The sequence below is a fragment of the Pristiophorus japonicus genome, chromosome 6, assembly GCF_044704955.1.
Source record: "Pristiophorus japonicus isolate sPriJap1 chromosome 6, sPriJap1.hap1, whole genome shotgun sequence".
NCBI classification, from domain to species: domain Eukaryota; kingdom Metazoa; phylum Chordata; class Chondrichthyes; family Pristiophoridae; genus Pristiophorus; species Pristiophorus japonicus.
In genome coordinates, this window is record NC_091982.1 from 175,470 (window position 1) to 195,180 (window position 19,711).

The window sequence follows — 19,711 nt, forward strand, 5'->3', positions numbered from 1 at the left end:
CGACTCTCTGCTTTCTGTTCGCCAGCCAATTCTCTATCCATGCTAATACATTTCCTCTGACTCCGCGTACCTCTATCTTCTGCAGTAACCTTTTGTGTGGCACCTTATCGAATGCCTTTTGGAAATCTAAATACACCACATCCATCGGTACACCTCTATCCACCATGCTCGTTATATCCTCAAATAATTCCAGTAAGTTAGTTAAACATGATTTCCCTTTCATGAATCCATGCTGCGTCTGCTTGATTGCACTATTCCTATCTAGATGTCCCGCTATTTCTTCCTTAATGATAGTTTCAAGCATTTTCCCCACTACAGATGTTAAACTAACCGGCCTATAGTTACCTGCCTTTTGCCTGCCCCCTTTTTTAAACAGAGGTGTTACATTAGCTGCTTTCCAATCCTCTGGTACCTCCCCAGAGTCCAGAGAATTTTGGTAGATTATAACGAACCAGAGCTGCCTGGTGTGTTGGGCCCTGCAGGGCTGCTGTGGATGATGGGTTCTACTTCGTGGTCAACCGTGGTGCCGGTTGCCACTGGTGTGTATGTTGGGGGATAAAAAAAAGGTAGGGTCCAAGGTGGGTTGCTCAGGATAGTCCGTGAATCTGAGATTGATTTGGTCCAAGTGTTTCCGGTGAATGAGTCCATTTGAAAGTTTGACCCGAAACACCCTGTTCCCCTCTTTGGCCATGACAGTGCCGGGAAGCCACTTGGGACCTTGTCCATAATTCAATACAAATACAGGATCATTGATTTCAATTTCGCATGATACATTTGCGCTATCATGGTATGTACTTCGTTGAAGCCGCCTGCTCTCTACCTGTTCGTGTAGATCAGGTTGAACTAATGAAAGCCTTGTCTTAAGTGCTCTTTTCATGAGCAGTTCAGCAGGTGGGATCCCAATGAGTGAGTGGGGTCTCGTTTGGTAGCTAAGCAGGACTCGGGATAGGCGAGTCTGCAGTGAGCCTTCAGTTACCCTCTTCAAGCTTTGCTTGATGGTTTGCATTGCTCAATCTGCCTGACCATTGGACGCTGGTCTAAACGGGGCAGATGTGATATGTTTGATCCCGTTACGGGTCATGAATTCTTTGAACTCAGCACTGGTGAAACATGGCCCGTTGTCGCTTACCAGGACAACGGATAGGCCGTGAGTGGCAAACATGGCCCACAGGCTTTCAGTAGTGGCAGCGGACATGCTAGCCAACATTATCTCACATTCAATCCACTTGGAGTACGCGTCTACAACCACAAGGAACATTTTACGTAAGAACGGGCCTGCATAGTCGACGTGTACCCTAGAACACGGTTTGGAGGGCCAAGACCATAAACTTAGCTGTGCCTCCCTGGGTACATTGCTTAATTGCGAGCATGTATTACATCTGTGACCGCAGGTCTGTAAGCCTGCATCGATACCGGGCCACCACACGTGGGATCTGGCTATCGCTTTCATCATTACGATGCCTGGGTGGGTACTGTGGAGGTCATTGATGAAGGTGTCTCTACCCTTCTTGGGAACCACTACACGATTGCCCCACAGAAAGCAGTCTGCCTGTATAGACATTTCATCTTTGTGCCGCTGGAACGGCTTTATCTCTTCCTGCATTTCCACTGGGACACTGGACCAGCTCCCGTGAAGCACACAGCTTTTGACTAGGGATAATAATGTGCTCTGGCTCATCCAGGTTTTGATCTGCCGGGCAGTGACGGGTGATTTCTTACCCTCAAATGCTTCCATAACCATGGCTAGATCTGCGGGCTGCGCAATGGAAGCTTACTGAGAGCATCGGCACAGTTTTCTGTGCCTGGCCTGTGGCGGATGGCGTAATTGTATGCGGACAACGTGAGCGCCCATCTCTGGATGCAGACTGATGCATTGGTATTTATCCCTTTACTCTCGGAAAACTAGTGGCTAATGGTCAGTTTCCAATTCGAATTTTAGCCCAAACAGGTATTGATGCATAGACGCACGCTAATGCTTCTTTCTCAATCATGCTGTAGGCTCTCTCAGCCTTAGACAGACTCCTGGATGCATAAGCAACCGGTTGCAGTTTCCCAAAATCAGTAGCTTGTTTGTAAGGGGTGGTCCCGGTGGTCAGGTTCACCTCTGACCTACTTGAGCGATTCGAATCGCTCCCACTCCCTTGGGTTCTAGACTCTGGATTTATTTGGGGAATGTGATAAAGTGCAATAGACAACTGATTTGGTGCAAAAGAACTTTGATTTTATTAAAGACAAGAAAATACAATGTTAAACTTATAATTACTCTAATGAAGAACAGAACATCACGCATTCAAAGGGGTTACAGTGAATAATACACCTCCCACCTCCCAGTACTTAATACTGGCTAGGTTAGACTCCAAGGCAGACAGGGACTATGCTTAACAATCCTTTATGGTCAGTTAGCGGTAGTTTGCGATTTCGGGGTTCACTGGATTTTGTAGGTTCTGCTTGCCGTACCCCGAACGTTGGAAACGTTCTTACTGCGCAATCTTCCATTGGGTTGAATCCGCTGATGCGGTAGGGCGTGTTTTGGACTTATGGGGTAAGTCCCCATCTTCTTTCGTTAGAAACAGGTTTCAAAGTCCTTTTAGATAATGTTTTCACCTGTTGGTAGTCAGGCCTAGGTTGTAGAGTGGAAACTTTCGACTCTTCGGTTTCTTCCTTGTGGAGTTTTGTTTCGAGTTTGGTTGATTGCGATGGTTTTGGTGGTAGCATGTTGGCTGTGGTCAGTTGCTGCCGCGATGGTGATGATCTTCCTTCCTTTTTGATTTCATGACGTCGAGGCTGGAGAAGTTAGTTACAACTGCTGCGTTGGTTTCTCTCCCTTCTTGATCTGATGCATAGCAAGCGTAGCACTAGCCTAAGCAACTAGCATACTCTCTGTTAAAGCAGGGCCCAGTTATACAGTTGGAGCTGTTCTAATCATTGCTCCAAATCAGTCCGGATTCTTTGTTTTAAAATTTGGCGGGCTCGATAGTTCTTTGTCATATTTTGGCGGGCTCGTTAACTGTTAATTTGTCTCGGGTGGGTTGATCTTCTAAATCTGTTTCTTGATGGAAATATTAGCTTGGTATTTGCAATGTTCTTTTGTGCTTGGTTTTTGCATGCGGGCTGGAGTGGGCCTTTTGTCTTTATGTACATGCTGAAATGGCTTTCCAGGTTCAGATTGATGGCTAGCTATCTCTGGGTTAATTGTGGCTATATTAATGTCTCTTGTGGAGAAGGGTTTGCGAGTATCCATTCTCCAGACAATTTATTTTAGTTTCAATACCCCAGACAGTTTCCATAATCAAACTGGTTTCTTTAGTTCTCTAGCCCTGACCACACAGGCTAAATTTGTCTTATAAAATCCCAAATTCGATTAAAGTTTGTAGTTTCTTCCATAAGCACTCTGGGATTTCAAACCTTCTGGTAGATAGTTCCAAATTAAATTTCCTTTCCAATGAGTCCAAACACTGTGGGGGGGGTTCCCACGATTTTGCCCCTTTACAGTCCCCCCTGTGACACTCTACATCCTCGAGTGTCATGCTAGCTGAGCAAAATTCCTGAGTCCTGAGAGCCAACCTTCCCTATATTTACCTCGCTGAAACTTTAACATCTATCCCCCTTTGAAATGTAATGCAGTTTATAGGCGAATACAATCATTACAATTCGGTTACAGCATAGAGGGGGTCCAACGTCCCTCCAATACTCTGTTTTCACAGTAAAATAACAGTATATAGTCAAACACAACCTTAAGTACAGAAAAGTAAAGGTACATAGTCAAACACATTTTAAGTAACACTCTTACAACTCTTGATATTTACGTTTTTACAGCAGGTAAAAGTTAAAACAAATTAAACATGGTAGTATGCTGTCACCCCTCCCTGCGCGATTCCCAAGTTCGGCCAAGGAGCATATAGCACTCTTTGGTGCCTAACCCGATGGCCTCTGCATTTCACTCAGCAAGTGAGACACCATAAGTAAAGAATAATCGCGAGTTGACAGATAATGAAAACATGGGAAGCTATTCTGATCCCGGCTGGAACTTCTATATTTCTGAGAATGTCCCATCAAGGCGGAATTGTAATCTCGAGAATCTTTCTCCCTTTCTCAATTTTTTTTCTGTTCTAGAGTGTAGAAACGTTTCTGTGAGATTATTGCAGCTTTTAGCAGAGTGGTAAGATGTTCGGGTAGACGGGGGAATTTCATAGCCAAAATGTACAACATAATCCTGCAGGTTTGTGATGTTTTCTCTCACAGTGAGGTGGACAGTGGAGGGTTCAGGAATTGGGACAATCCCTTCCTGGGCTACTTGAACTAATGCCTCAGGTTTAAAGTAAAAACTGCTGTCACTTACCGGACACCAGAAGTGTCCATGTTGGTAGTGGGGTGCACTGGTGGTGACACAATATGTCCCATCCCCTATGTATGCTACCTGTGGAGGAACATGGTCCTGTGCCAATACCTCCATGGTGCAGTTAATAGGCTGTGCGCCAGCAGCTTTAAACCCACACTGTGGTTTAGAATAGGCGTTCAAGTACTGGGGACACAGTGTTACGTGTGCACCCCGGCTCCGGCACCCGGAGAGGTCAGTACCTGTCATAGCGTGTTCCCACTTTATGATATAGGGTGGGACCGCTGTGAAACGAATGTGTGCACCTCCTTGAATTACTCTAATCTGTGTTTGCAGTTCTATATCATCCAGGCTATTTATTACAGAGGACCCTGTATTATAGGCAATAAAAATGTTGTTTATGATGCCCCTTCTAGATCTCCCCGTGCCCCTGGTGTCCCCAGCGTTTAGGGTGTATAAATCTGTTTTGTCTACATTCCCAAAGTCTAACTCATAAAATTTCTTGAACATTTCTCTAAGTAGGGTCTGGTATAGCAGCTCTGTTTCCTTCAGGCACCATGCAGGTAAGTGCACCTCGGTAAGGTTTAAAATTACTGAAGCTACTGCATAGTGTACCCCCGGTATAACACCTTTTCGGTCGGTACCAATACTAATCCTGGTCCCTCGGTGGTGGTAGGACACGCTTCTATTATTGTTCGTATTGGCAGGGTCATGGGCAGGGGTTTCTTAATGCCTGTTCGATGGTGTTAATTGGGAGTGGGGAGTGTGGGACCGCACACGTGTGTAGGCTGGATTCCCACCCCATCCCTTCCCCTTCATCTTGCTATTGCCTGGTGAAGGCGATTGATATGCCTGCGGGGCAAATGTTCTTCTGACCCCCACATGCAGACGTAAATTACCTGCTCAGACTTCCACCACTTATCTCAACACACCTTTGCTCCTAAACCGGGTCCCCGTGATGGTGCGGTACGTGTCATTACCAAGTCTTTCCCAATCAGATTCCTGGTCCCACGTGTCTTGCTCAGCTTTCTGAGCCACCACCATCTTCCCAGGGGAATCTTTCCTTTACAAGTCAAACATACATTTTCCCTCCGTAACACTGACCTGCGCAGCGATGATCCGTATCCTGGGGCATGGAACAGACACCTCCCCATAGGTAAACCCTTCCTGGCTGGAGTAACGGGTAGAGTTAGATCCCATCCACCCTGGCCACCTTCCCCCGTGGGCATAAAGGGCGAGTTCTCCCACACCCAGGGTGCCACCCCCGGCGATTACGATCGGTGCTCTCTCTCCCGAGCACCCATAAATGAGGGATTCTTTCACGTCTCCTTGGCCGCCGCTGCTCATCCTTATCAGGGCGAGCAGGAACAGGACCCTTCTCATGTTGTTCTTCTTCGAGGCTACTGGCTGGGAGTCCCTGCTCACAGGCTGGTCCCTAATCTTAGGTACCCTTTTGCGGCTGGTCCCTTTTCCGGGGTTGAACCACTTAAATTTGGGCACTGGTGACCACAGTGTCTTTGACCGTGGTGTGCGGGGAGTCCTTCTTAAGGTTCTGGCTGCTGGGGGTGTGCCCGAGTCCCAAATGATTGGGGGGATAGCCCCTCCAGTAACACAGTCCACTGCCCCCCTAGATGCAGTCTGTGGGTCTGCCATGTCTCCTGTGAGATTTCCATACTTGGGAGATGCTGGCTGGGGGGTCCCTCTCTTTAGCACGGTTCACTGTTTTGCTGACCCTTGCGTTTAGCTGCGCCCCTGGGTTGTAAAGTTTGCACTGGTTTATGTGGAACCATTTTGTACAGTGAGGCATTTTTACAGCATAGGGGCTTGCCTTGTCGACAATGTGGTACGGTCCCAAGTACAGAGCCTCAAAGACCACTACTCTAGCGTAGTTCCTTACAGTTGTGTCCTTACACACTGCAGCAAATCAACACGAGGCACATACTGGAGACAAGGTCACTCTGTGACCTGTACCTTTATTCCCAGGACCAAGAAGTACTGACCCTGCGTGGGACCTCCCTTTATATACATGGATGCCCAGGTGAGGAGTGTCTCCCACAAGATCATCCCCTGTGGTCAAGGTGTGCATTACTCAGGTGTATACAGTGTACAGTGTTGTTACATAAAGATTACAGTTATGTGAGGTTACAAACATGACATCACCTCCCCCCAACGTCTTTGGGTCAAAGATTGAGTCTTTCAGGCGGTCGACGCTCTCTCGTGGAGCGCTGCAGTTGGGGCTCTGGTTGTTGAGCCTTGGCATTGCCTTTGTCACCTGTGGTGATTCCGGCTCATCCAGGTTGACAGCAGGGACTGTGCATGCTGCTGACGGTACTTGTTGCTCGTTCACTGGCGGTGGTGTGGGCAGCATCTCATGATTTTCCTCAGGTTCCTCAGTGTCCATGCTGAACCTTTTTTTTACTTGGTCCAGATGCTTGCGGCATATCTGTCCATTGTTGAGTCTGACCATTATGATCCTATTCCCCTCTTTACCAATTACAGTACCCTCGAGACACTTGGGGCCTCACAGCATGATTAAGAACAAATACAGGGTCCTCGATTTCTATCCATCTCCCCTTTGAGTTACGGTCGTGTCACTCATTTTGGGACTGGCGCTTGCCCTCAACAATGTCTGACAAGACTGGATGAATGAAGGACAGCCGAGTTTTTAGTGTACGTTTCATGAGTAGTTCCACTGGCGGGACTCATGTGAGCGAGTACGGTTGGAACCTGTAGGCCAGCAGGAGGCGCGATAGACGGTATTGAAGAGAGGGTCCTTGAATCCGGAACATGCCTTGCTTTACGATTTGGACCGCACGTTCCACCTGGCTATTGGAATATAATAAGAACATAAGAATTAGGAACAGGAGTAGGCCATCTAGCCCCTCGAGCCTGCTCCGCCATTCAACAAGATCATGGCTGATCTGGCCGTGGACTCAGCTCCACTTACCCGCCCGCTTCCCGTAACCCTTAATTCCCTTATTGGTTAAAAATCTATCTATCTGTGATTTGAATACATTCAATGAGCTAGCTTCAACTGCTTCCTTGGGCAGAGAATTCTACAGATTCACAACCCTCTGGGAGAAGAAATTCCTTCTCAACTCGGTTTTAAATTGGCTCCCCCGTATTTTAAGGCTGTGCCCCCTAGTTCTAGTCTCCCCGACCAGTGGAAACAACCTCTCTGCCTCTATCTTGTCTATCCCTTTCATTATTTTAAATGTTTCTATAAGATCACCCCTCATCCTTCTGAACTCCAACGAGTAAAGACCCAGTCTACTCAATCTATCATCATAAGGTAACCCCCTCATCTCCGGAATCAGCCTAGTGAATCATCTCTGTACCCCCTCCAAAGCTAGTATATCTTTCCTTAAGTAAGGTGACCAAAACTGCACACAGTACTCCAGGTGCGGCCTCACCAATACTCTGTACAGTTGCAGCAGGACCTTCCTGCTTTTGTATTCCATCCCTCTCGCAATGAAGGCCAACATTCCATTCGCCTTCCTGATTACCTGTTGCACGTGCAAACTAACTTTTTGGGATTCATGCACAAGGACCCCCAGGTACCTCTGCACCGCAGCACGTTGTAATTTCTCCCCATTCAAATAATATTCCCTTTTACTGTTTTTTTTTCCAAGGTGGATGACCTCACATTTTCTGACATTGTATTCCATCTGCCAAACCTTAGCCCATTTGCTTAACCTATCTAAATCTCTTTGCAGCCTCTCTGTGTCCTCTACACAACCCGCTTTCCCACTAATCTTAGTGTCATCTGCAAATTTTGTTACACTACACTCTGTCCCCTCTTTCAGGTCATCTATGTATATTGTAAACAGTTGTGGTCCCAGCACCAATCCCTGTGGCACACCACTAACCACCGATTTCCAACCCGAAAAGGACCCATTTATCCCGACTCTCTGCTTTCTGTTAGCCAGCCAATTCTCTATCCATGCAAATACATTTCCTCTGACTCCGCGTACCTCTATCTTCTGCAGTAACCTTTTGTGTGGCACCTTATCGAATGCCTTTTGGAAATCTAAATACACCACATCCATCGGTACACCTCTATCCACCCATGCTCGTTATATCCTCAAAGAATTCCAGTAAATTAGTTAAACATGATTTCCCCTTCATGAATCCATGTTGCGTCTGCTTGATTGCACTATTCCTATCTAGATGTCCCGCTATTTCTTCCTTAATGATAGCTTCAAGCATTTTCCCCACTACAGATGTTAAACTAACTGATCTATAGTTACCTGCCTTTTGTCTGCCCCCTTTTTTAAACAGATACATTACATTAGCTGCTTTCCAATCCGCTGGTCCCTCCCCAGAGTCCAGAGAATTTTGGTAGTTTATAACGAATGCATCTGCTATAACTTGCGCCATCTCTTTTAATACCCTGGGATGCATTTCATCAGGACCAGGGGACTTGTCTACCTTGAGTCCCATTAGCCTGTCCAGGTTTATCTCAAGGTCCTCCCTTCCCACATTCCCGTGACCAGCAATTTGTGGCATGGTTTTTGAGTCTTCCACTGTGAAGACCGAAGCAAAATAATTGTTTAAGGTCTCAGCCATTTCCACATTTCCCATTATTAAATCCACCTTCTCATCTTCTAAGGGACCCGGCTTGAACGGCACTATCCTGACATGTTTGATGCCATTACCCGACATGAACTCCTGTAATTCATAGCTAGTGAAACACGGGCCGTTGTCGCTAACTAGAATGTCCGGCAAGCTGTGGGTCGCAAAGACCGCACGCAGACTCTCCACTGTGGTGGATATCGTGCACGAATTCAATATGATGCACTCGATCCATTTCGAGTACGCATCAACAACAATGACGAACATTTTTCCCATGAACACGCCCGAGTAGTCTATGTGAATACGTGACCATGGCTTGGTGGGCCAGGGCCACGGGCTGAGTGGGGCCTCCCTGGGGGCATTGCCCAGCTGGGCACACGTCGTGCACCTGTGAACGCAGTGTTCCAGGTCTGCATCAATTCCCGACCACCATACATGTGACTGAGCACTGGCCTTCATAAGCACGATGACTGGGTGCCCGCTGTGGAATTCCCTGATGAATGCTTCCCTACCCCTCTGCGGCATGACTACCCGGCTGCCCTAAAATAGGCAGTCGGCTTGGATGGAGAAGTCTGACCTCTTCAAGGCATGCTCCGTGTGCGGGCACCCAATCCCCAGTCAGGACACATTTCTTAATCAGAGATAGGAGGGGATCTCTGTTTTGATCTGGTGGGCTGTGATGGGGTAGCCTGCGCTGTCAAAGGCATCAACAGCCATGACCCATCTCCGCGCTTTGTTCCGCTGCCCCCTCAGTGGTGGCCAGTGGAAGCCTGCTGAGCACGTCAGCGCAATTTTCGGTGCCTGGCTGGTGCCGTATGGTGTAGTCATACGCAGCCAGCATGAGAGCCCATCGCTATATGCGAGCTGACGCATTGGCATTGACAGCTTTGCTGTCGGACAACAGGGATGTTAACGGCTTGTGATCCATTTCTAACTCGAACCTTCTGCCAAAAAGGTACTGGTGCATCTTTTTCACCCCGTAGACACATGCGAGTGCTTCCTTTTCAACCATCCCATACCCACTTTCTGCTTGGGAGAGCGACCTGGAGGCATAAGCCACAGGTTGGAGTTGGCCCTCATCATTACTCTACTGCAACACACACCCAACCCCATAGGATGATGCATCGCATGTCAAAACCAATTTCTTACAGGGGTCGTACAGGTTCAATAACTTATTAGAACAAAGCAGGTTCTGCTTTGAAAGCCCGTTCCTGACAGTCCCCCCAAAACCAATCACAACCCTTACGCAGGAGCATGTGTAGTGGCTCCAACAATATGCTTAAGTTTGGTAGAAAGTTCTCGAAATAGTTCAATAGTCCCAGAAATTAACGCAACTCCGATGTGTTGCCGGGCCTGGGTGCGCGACGGATCGCCTCTGTTTTGGATTCGGTGGGCCGAATCCCGTCTGTGGCAACCCTCCTGCCCATAAACTTGACATCTGGGGCTAAAAACACACACTTGGACTTCTTTAGTCGCAGGCCAACCTGGTCCAGTCGGCGTAGCACCTCCTCCAGGTTGTGGAGATGTTCCTCGGTGTCTCGACCCGTGATAAGGATGTCGTCCTGAAATACGATTGTTCCGGGGATGGATTTTAGCAGGTTTTCAATGTTCCTCTGAAAGATAGCGGCTGCTGAACGAATGCCAAACGGACACCTGTTGTAGACAAACAGCCCCTTGTGCGTGGTGATGGTGGTCAGTAGCTTGGATTCTTCGGCCAGTTCCTGGGTCATGTCGGCTGAAGTGATGTCCAACTTGGTGAACAGCTTGCCGCCTGCCAGCGTGGCAAAAAGATCCTCCGCTCTCGGAAGCGGGTATTGTTCTTGTAGTGACACTCGGTTGATAGTGGCCTTGTAGTCGCCACAGATCCTGACCGAGCCATCCGTTTTTAGGACAGGGACGATGGGGCTTGCTCAGTCGTTGAATTCAACGGGCGAGATTATGCCCTCTCTTAGCAACCTGTCCAACTCACTCTCAATTTTCTCCCGCATCACAGGCGGCACTGCTCTGGCTTTGTGGTGCACTGGTGTGGCGTCCGGGGTGATGCGTATCCTTACTTTGGTGCCTTTGAAAGTCCAACGCCAGGTTGAAATAGTGACTCGAACTTTAGTAGGACCTGTGAGCATGAACTTCACTCCACAGATGAAATGGCGTGCACATCCCCCCATTTCCAGTTCATCTCGTCGAGCCAGCTCCTTCCCAAAAGTGCAGGACCATTTCCCGGGACAATCCAGAGTGGCAGCCGGTTCTGAGATCCATTATGTGTGACCACCAACATTGCACTGCCTAGCACTGGGATGATGTCTTTGTTGTACGTCCGTAATTGCGAGTCAATGCGTTCTCGTTTGGGTCTGCTAGCTCTGAGCGGCCATAGTTTCTCGAATTGTTGAACACTCATAAGTGACTGGCTGGCTCCTGTGTCCAGCTCCATGCGTACTGGGATACCGTTTAAAAGTACTCTCATCATCATAGGTGGCGTTTTTGTGTATGAGCTGTGGATGTTTGCCACCTGGACCCGCTAAACTTCAGCATCCATTGCTGTGTCCCATGCATACCCCTGCCTTGCAGACCTCTCTTGTGGTTCATCCACTTCATAAACCAGCCTCGCTGCAGACTTCCTGCACATCCTGGCTAAATGTCCACTCAAGTTACAATTTCTGCAGATGAATTGTTGAAACCAGCAGGTCTTCGCAGCATGTTCCCCGCACCTCCAGCATGAGCGGAGATTGTTGTGAACAACAGAGTTGTTACCAGGCATTCCTCTCTGATTGTCTCTTTGATTACTCTTGAGCACTCTGTTTGTGGGTGTCAATGGTCCCATCCCGGGACGTATTGTCCCTTGTGATGGTGTAAATGTCCGTTCAACCTGCCATTGTCTCTGTTGCGGGCCCACCCTAGAGTCTGTTACTGCCTTGTTGGTGTCGAATTGCCCTTGCCTGCCTGCGGGGTTCTGAGTCGTGTTTACCATGTTAACTCCCTGCTCCATTGCCACATTGGGAGCAGAGTTGCGTGCATATATGATCTTGGTTTCCTCCTCCCCTGCCATGAAGGTTTGAGCCATTAACGCTGCTGCTTCCAAGATCAAGTCCTTAGTCTCAATTAGCTTCCTAAAAGTCCCGGCATGAGCAATGCCTTCAATGAAGAAATCCCGTAACATCTCCCCCCTGCAGGCGTCTGTGAACTTACAGAGGCTGGCCAAGCACCAAAGGTCCGCAACGAAGTCTGGTATGCTCTGTCCTTCCCGACGTCAGTGCGTATAGAATCGGTGTCGTGCCAAGTGTATACTACTCGCCGGTTTGAAGTGCTCACCGATCAGTTTGCTGAGCTCCGCGAAGGTCTTGTCCGCCGGCTTCTCGGGTGTGAGCAGGTCTTTCATCAGCGCGTACGTCTTAGGTCCACAGCTGGTCAGTAGATGCGCCCTCCGCTTGTCAGCCGCTGCCTCTCCCGGCCAGTCCTTCGTGACAAAGCTCTGCTGGAGCCTCTCAACGAAACCATCCCAGTCCTCACCAACACTGTACCGTTCCTCCGTGCTACTGGTAGCCATGCTCTTGAGTCGTTGAAGCCTGTTTCTCGTCACCAAATGTTGTGTCCTTACACACTACAGCAAATCAACATGAGGCACATACTGGAGCCAAGGTCACTCTGTGACCTGAACCTTTATTCACAGGACCAAGGAGTGATGACCCTGCGTGGGACCTCCCTTTATATACCTGGATGACCAGGTGAGGAGTGTCTCCCACAAGTTCACCCCCTGTGGTCAAGATGTGCATTTCTCAGGTGTATACAGTGTACAGTGTTGTTACATAAAGGTTACAGTTATGTGAGGTTACAAACATAACACTTACCATGACCTGGTCCCCTATCTCCCTTTTGTTGTGTTTGCGGGGTTCTAACAACAGTCGGTTGCTCCGATGCTGTTTTCCCATGTTGTTAGCAGCCTGCCAGTGAATCTGTTTAAGGTGTTCAAACAGATTCCTGACAAAGCTGTCCCGGTTCGCTTCCCTAAGCTGAACTTCCGTGAATATCGGGGCTCATACATGGGTGGTGGGTCGCATGGCTCTGCTGGTCATGAGCTCGTACGGGGAGTACCCTGTGCTCTTTGACTGGCTGGCCCAGATCCCCATGAGAACCAGGGGTAGGACCACTACCCACCCTTTGGGTGAGTCCCCTGTCTCTTTGCGCAGCCTTTCTTTGATAGTGCAGTTTAAACGCTCCACAGGCCCGGATGACTGCGGGTTATGGGCGACATGTCATTTCCCTTTGATGCCGAGCACCTTAAGGGTCTCCTGCATCACCTGCCCGGTGAAGTGACTCCCTTAGTCGGACTCCACGTATTGTGGTAGTCCCCATTGGGAGAACACTTCCCTGACCAGGATCCTAGCTGTTCCCAGGGCAGTAGCTGTTCGGCATGGGAAGGCTTCCACCCATTTGGTGAATACATCCACCAATACTAGGCAGTACTTGTAACCTCCCTGGGCAGTGGGTAGGGGCCCAATGTAATCGATCTGGATCGACTGCCAGGGTCCCTCTACCATCCTGATATGTCCCATAGACACCTTTCTTTTCTGGGGGTCAGGGTTGTTGGCAGCGCACACCAGATAGCTGGCACAAAACTCACGGACGTCTTCCCTGAGTCCTGACCACCACCCTGCATGTTCCACTTGTTGCCAAGTGGTCTCAGGTCCAGGGTGTCCTTCTCCTGGACCCTCGTGGGCCAGCTGGAGGAATTCTCTCCGGTGTTGTTGTGGTACTACCCATTGCTCCCCCTGAACAGCATGCCTTCTTTTATGCCAATCGCTGCGGTGCCATACAGGCCGTCTATCCTTTCCCCTTTGGCTAGCGTGTTCAGGACAGTTTTGAGGACGGGGCCTTGGCTCTGAACCGTTTTTAGGTCCGGGTGCAATGCAACCCTGCCCTCCCTGCTGTCCCCATCCTGCCCCTGACTGCTACAATGGGGCCTGGGTTGTACGGATCCCAGAGCTTGCCCATGCGAGCACTTTCCTTGGCCAACGTGTCAGCCTGCTGGTTTCCCTCGCTACGGGGTTCAGTGGTGGAATGTGCCTTCACGTTATGTATGTAGACCTTCCCTTCCTCCCCTACGGTTTTCATGATCTTTTCCAGTCGGGGCTTAATTGCCAGGGGTCTCCCGTCTGCGGATGTGTATCGACGGCGGGACCAGATAGCCAGGTACTCCGTACATGAGCAAATCATGTATCGGGTAGGGAATTCTTCCGGGTGTGTGACTACTGTGGTGTATGTAGCACACAAATCACTCACTCCACACGGTCTGGTGTTGTAATAACTGCAGTGACCTTGGTCCTTTATTGTTACGCTCCAGAGTGCCTCTCAGGTGTGGTGGGCAGCCTTTTATACTCTGTCTCTTGCAGTACTTTCAGGTCTCCCACCACAGCGCCCTCTGTAGTGCACCATTGTACTTATATACCTGGACAATACACAACAACTACATACACCAATGCAGATAGTTCAGCGTGCTGGGCGCTCATAGTACTGGGGAGTTTAATCGCCAGAGCAATGCCTGCCTCTAGGTCATAAACTCCGCAGCATGTGAGTCGTTCACCCGCAGATACCGTGCTTGAACCATCTACATAGATCTCTCGGCCTGTGGGGTGTTACCCAACCCAAAAGCCTATGTTAATTTCCCATACCCCTTCTATGGAACACCGGTGGGCTGTCCCTGGATAAATCATGTTGGCTGCGAGTCTTGGCTTGCAGAGACCCTTTACCCTTAGGTCCATTTGAGAGAGGAGCAGGGTCCAGCGAGCAATGCGGGCACTGCTCACTGTCCCGTCCTTGATTCTCCCATCCAGGAGCATTTGGGTGGGCATATGGTGGGTAAGGAGTGTGATAGAGGACCCCGCTATGAAGATCAGTGATCTTTTCACAGCCCAGTGAGTGGCTAGGAGGTACCGCTCACAGTTGGAGTAACCCTTCTCCATGTCCTTGAGTATCCTGGAGGAGTAAACCACTGGTCTCAGCCGGCCGTGCCACTCTTGGAGCAGTACTGCACTCAGGCTGTCCCCGCTGGCTGCTACCTCCAGGAAAAGTTCTTTACCCCCATCGATGGCCCCTAGAGCTGGCGCAGTCTGCAGGTCTTTCTTGAGTTGGATAAATGCTGCCTCGTAATCTTTGTCCCATTCCCACTCCACTCCCTTGTGTAGGAGTCGGAGCAGAGGGGCTGCTGTGGCTGCATAATCCTCAATGGAATCTCTGCAGTATCCGGTTAGCCATGGAAAAGATCTTACTCCTGTTACTGTGTTGGGGGCGGGTAACTTCTGCACTGCTTCCCTTCCAGCTTTGTCAATGGCTCTCTCCACAGCACGCACAGCCAGTCCCAGGAATTTTACTTCCTTCAGGCCAATCTGTGCCTTCTTGGGGTTTACTTTAAATCCTTCTTCTTTCAGCAGCTCCAGCAGTTCAGCCAGCAGTGGGCCATGCTCCTCCCCCTGATCGGTGAACAGGAGCAGGTCATCCACATACTGTACTAATTGCTGGGGTCTGCTGAAACTCTTTAAATAGTTGGCCATACACTGATGGAAAATACTGGGGCTGTTGTGGAAGTCCTGAGCGAGGCAGTTCCAAGTGTATTGCTGTCCTTTAAAGGTAAATGCAAACTTGTTCTGATCTTCCCTTCTTAAAGGTATGGACCAGAACCCGTTGGAAATATCCAGCACCATGAAGGTGGCCGCGGAGGCTGGGATACTTCCAATGAGGTCGGCGACGGCAGCAACGGTGGCTGCATAGGCGGGGATGTTACGGTTGAGTACTCGATGGTCTACCATGGATCTCCAGGAGCTGTCCGGTTTCTTAACCGGCCACAATGGAGAGTTCACATGGGTAGCTATTGGTCTCAATACCCACTGTTTAACCAGCGACCCCAAGGCTGTTTCCATGTCTGCCTCTGTCTCCCTGGGGAAGTTGTACTGTTTCTGTGGTCGGGTCATGGGGTCCCCATCTATGCTAACCTCGACCCCGTTTATCCTTCCACAGTCGTGTTTGTGGGTGGCAGAAGCTACAAGGTTTGCCCCCACGTACTCTTGGTATTCTATCGGAGTGTTACTGACCAGTGATTCAAGGTCGTAACACTCCTTTGGCTTCATGGTGCACACTGTCCCTTTACCCTGTTTTTCTGGGATAACCATCACCTCACTCTCCTGTCCCATACATACTGATGCCCACTAGGATCCCGTGGCCTAGAATGAAGTCGATCCCCAGGATCTCTCTCCCTTCCTGATCCCACTTCATCAGGGCATAAGTCTACTTGGTGTGGAGTGTTCCTAAACGAATGGAGAGTGGAACAGAGAATGAGCCATCCTGCTCGGTGCCTGTGAAAGCCACCAAGCTGTAGGGGACCCCACTAGACAGAGGTAAGGCAGTGGGGTTTGCTGCATAGACAAGGGTGCTTGAAGCACCGGTATCCAGCAGGTAAGTCCCTTTCACCTTTTCCTCTTCCATCTGAACAGTCGGTCTCCCCCACATATCATACTCGAGGGAATACAGGTGAACAGGCTGTGCCTGTCCTAGTCACGGCTTTGACTGGGATGGGATAGATGGGATTTCATTACTGGTGACGGTGGCTACCCTCCCAGGGCCATCTAACATTGTTCGGAGCGCAGTCAGGAAGGTATCAAATGTGTGGGGAGGGACTGGCTTCTCGGTCTCTGCCTTTTGGGCAGGGGCTGGAGAACTCTTGCCTGCGCTACTCTTCCATGGATTCCTACAATCTTTTCTCCAGTGCCCACTCTTTCCGCACCCGAAGCAGGTACGTTTTGTATCGGAGGGGTTGCGCCCCTCGTGGTACCATTCCCTCCTATCCTGACTTGGTCTGACCTCGTGAACCCTTCCCTTGGGTGGGTGCTCTTCCGTCCCCCCCGCTGTTCCGGTCGGCTAGGGTCAGTTGCCTGACCACTCCCTGTTCGGTGGGCCTGGGGATCTCTCGGGTCAAACCAGGCCTCAGCCTTAGTTCTTATTTGTGGTAAACTGTTTGCCACCAGGCTTCGGAGCCAGTGGGCTCTCGCGTCCTGGCTTAAATGATTCTGGTTGAGGTCCCCACCACAGGTGCTCTGGTACACAGGCCACAGCCTGTCTGCGAAAGCCTGTGGGGTTTCCCCTGTGAGTTGCACTGTCTTCTCTACTCTGGAGAAGGGACTCCCGTCATTTCAGCCCATAGCTTCTAGAATGTCTTCCTGGACGGCATCACATGTTCTCCGTCCCCTTTTGCTCTCGGTAGAGAGGGACTGGTACAGCTTGCCGTCCAGGGATAGGAGGAGCATCTTTGCTATCTCGGCATCATCACACCCTTTAATGTCCCCTGCCTGTTCCACTTCCATAAAGTGAACCGAGGGATCTCCCTTTGGAGTTAGCTTTCCCAGGTGACTTATCATAGCCCTAAGCTGTTGGGGAGTGTGGGGGACCACAAACTGATTTTCCAGGGGTCCCAGACCCCCAGCACCGGTGGGTGGGCCAAACTTCTGTTGCCGGACCGGGCACATTGGCCCCGGTTCTGGCTCTTCCTGTTCTGGCTCGCCCCCCTCCTCTCTGCTGACAAGCCGAGCTGAAACTTGGTGCCACAGTTGGTGGTGGTCAGCTATCCCTGTCCGCCCTGCAACTCGATCGCCCTCCTGCTGCCGAACCGGTATAGTCACCGGCGCCACAGGTGGTGGTCGAACAGTTTCCTATTTCTCTTCCAGGTTTACCCAGGCCGTACCCGGGTTTATTCGGCATACCATGCCTTTTGCCTTCGACAGAGCAAGGGTTAAACTTTTGATTTGTTCTGGCAGGGACCGTGGTCTCCTGACTCAAACCCGTTAGTGCTAGCTACTTTATAAGCTGCCTGTAAGTCTCTTAATTTTTCCTCCAGCTCTTCTACTTGAAGGGTGAGGCGAATGCTTTCCTCCCGCAGTATTTTTTCATTATTTTTAGCCTCGGTAACCTGACACTGAAAATAGTCCTGACTGTTCTTAAACCTTTCCATTAGCTGTGCCTTTCCCTGTTTTAGCTCACGGAGTTCTCCCCATCACCTCTCTCCTGCCACAGCCCTTTCCTGTGATGTCTCTGTGCATTCCCATAATTCTGCCTGCAGTGACTCAGTGGTTTTGTCTAAGAGTTGGACCTGTCGCTGTAGACAGACCAACCAAATTGCCTTTTCTACTGATTATATATGGTCCTTGCTTGCTGTTCACTGGGCTGCAGCGTCTGCTGGATGATCAGCGCGCAATAGACCAAGCACCCATTCCTTAGTGACATTGACTTTCTTATACACATAGGAGGAAATCCTCTCTTCTGTCTTGGTTCTTTCCCCCAAACCAGCATTCTCCGCATCACACCCCTTGGACCAGAGTCCTGCCGCGGTCGCCATTTTGTAAGGGGTGGTCCCGGGGTCAGGTTCACCTCTGAGCTACTTGAGCGGTTCGAATCGCTCCCACTCCCAGAGTCTCGAGTCCAGAATTCTAGACTCTGGATTTATTTGGGGAATGTGATAAAGTGCAATAGACAACTGGTTTGGTGCAAAAGAACTTTGATTTTCTTAAAGACAAGAAAATACAATGTCAAGTTTATAATTATTCTAATAAAGAACAGAACATCACTCATTCAAAGGGGTTACAGTGAATAATACACCTCCCACTTCCCAATACCTAATACTGGTTAGTTTAGACTCCAGGGCAGACAGGGACTATGCTTATCGATCCTTTATGGTCAGTTAGTGATAGTTCGCAACTTCGGAGTTCGCTGAATTTTGTAGGTTCTGCTTGCCGTACCCGGAACGTCGGAGAAGATGTCTTACTGCGCAATCTTCAGTTGGGTTGAGTCCGCTGATGCGGTAGGGCCTGTTTTGGACTTATGGGGTCAGTCCTCGTTTTCTTTTGTTAGAAATAGGTTTCAAAATCCTTTTAGATAATGTTTTCGCCTGTTGGTAGTCAGGCCTAGGTTGTCGAGTGGAAACTTTCGGCTCTTCGGTTTCTTCCTTGTGGAGTTTTGTTTCGAGTTTGGTCGATCGCGGTGATTTTGGTGGTAGCATGTTGGCTGTGGTCAGTTGCTGCCGCGATGGTGATGATCTTCCTTCCATTTCCGATTTCATGACGTCGAGGCTGGAAAAGTTAGTTACAACTGCTGCAGTGGTCTCTCTCTCTTCTTGATCTGATGCACTAGCCTAAGCAACTAGCATACTAGCATACTCTTTGTTAAAGCAGGGCCCAGTTATACAGTTGGAGCTGTTCTAATCTTCGCAACAAATCAGTCCGATTTCTTTGTTTAGAATTTGGCGGGCTCGATAGTTCTTTGTCATATTTTGGCGGGCTCATTAACTGTTAATTTGTGTTGGGTGGGTTGATCTTCTAAATCTGTTTCTTGATGGAAATATTAGCTTAGTATTTGCAATGTTCTTTTGAGTTTGGTTTTTGAATGCAGGCTGGAGTATGCCTTTTGTCTTTATGTATATGCTGAAATGGCTTTCCAGGTTCAGGTTGATGGCTAGCTATGTCTGGGTTAATTGTTGCTATGTTAATGTCTCTTGTGGAGAAGGGTTTGCGAGTATCCATTCTCCAGATAATTTATTTTAGTTTCAATATCCCAGACACTTTCAATAGTCCAAGAGGCGGGAGTGCGTGGTGTCGGAGCGGTCTATAAAGGCCCAGCCGGTGCAGCTGCAGCGGGGCGAGAAGGCAAAAAAGAACGAGAAAGAAATCAAAAGGTGACGTCACAGCCAAGGGGGTAAGTGATTGGCTGGTGATTGGTGAGTAGCTTTTCTTTTTCTTTTTTATATCAGTAAGTAACCTGTTAACATTA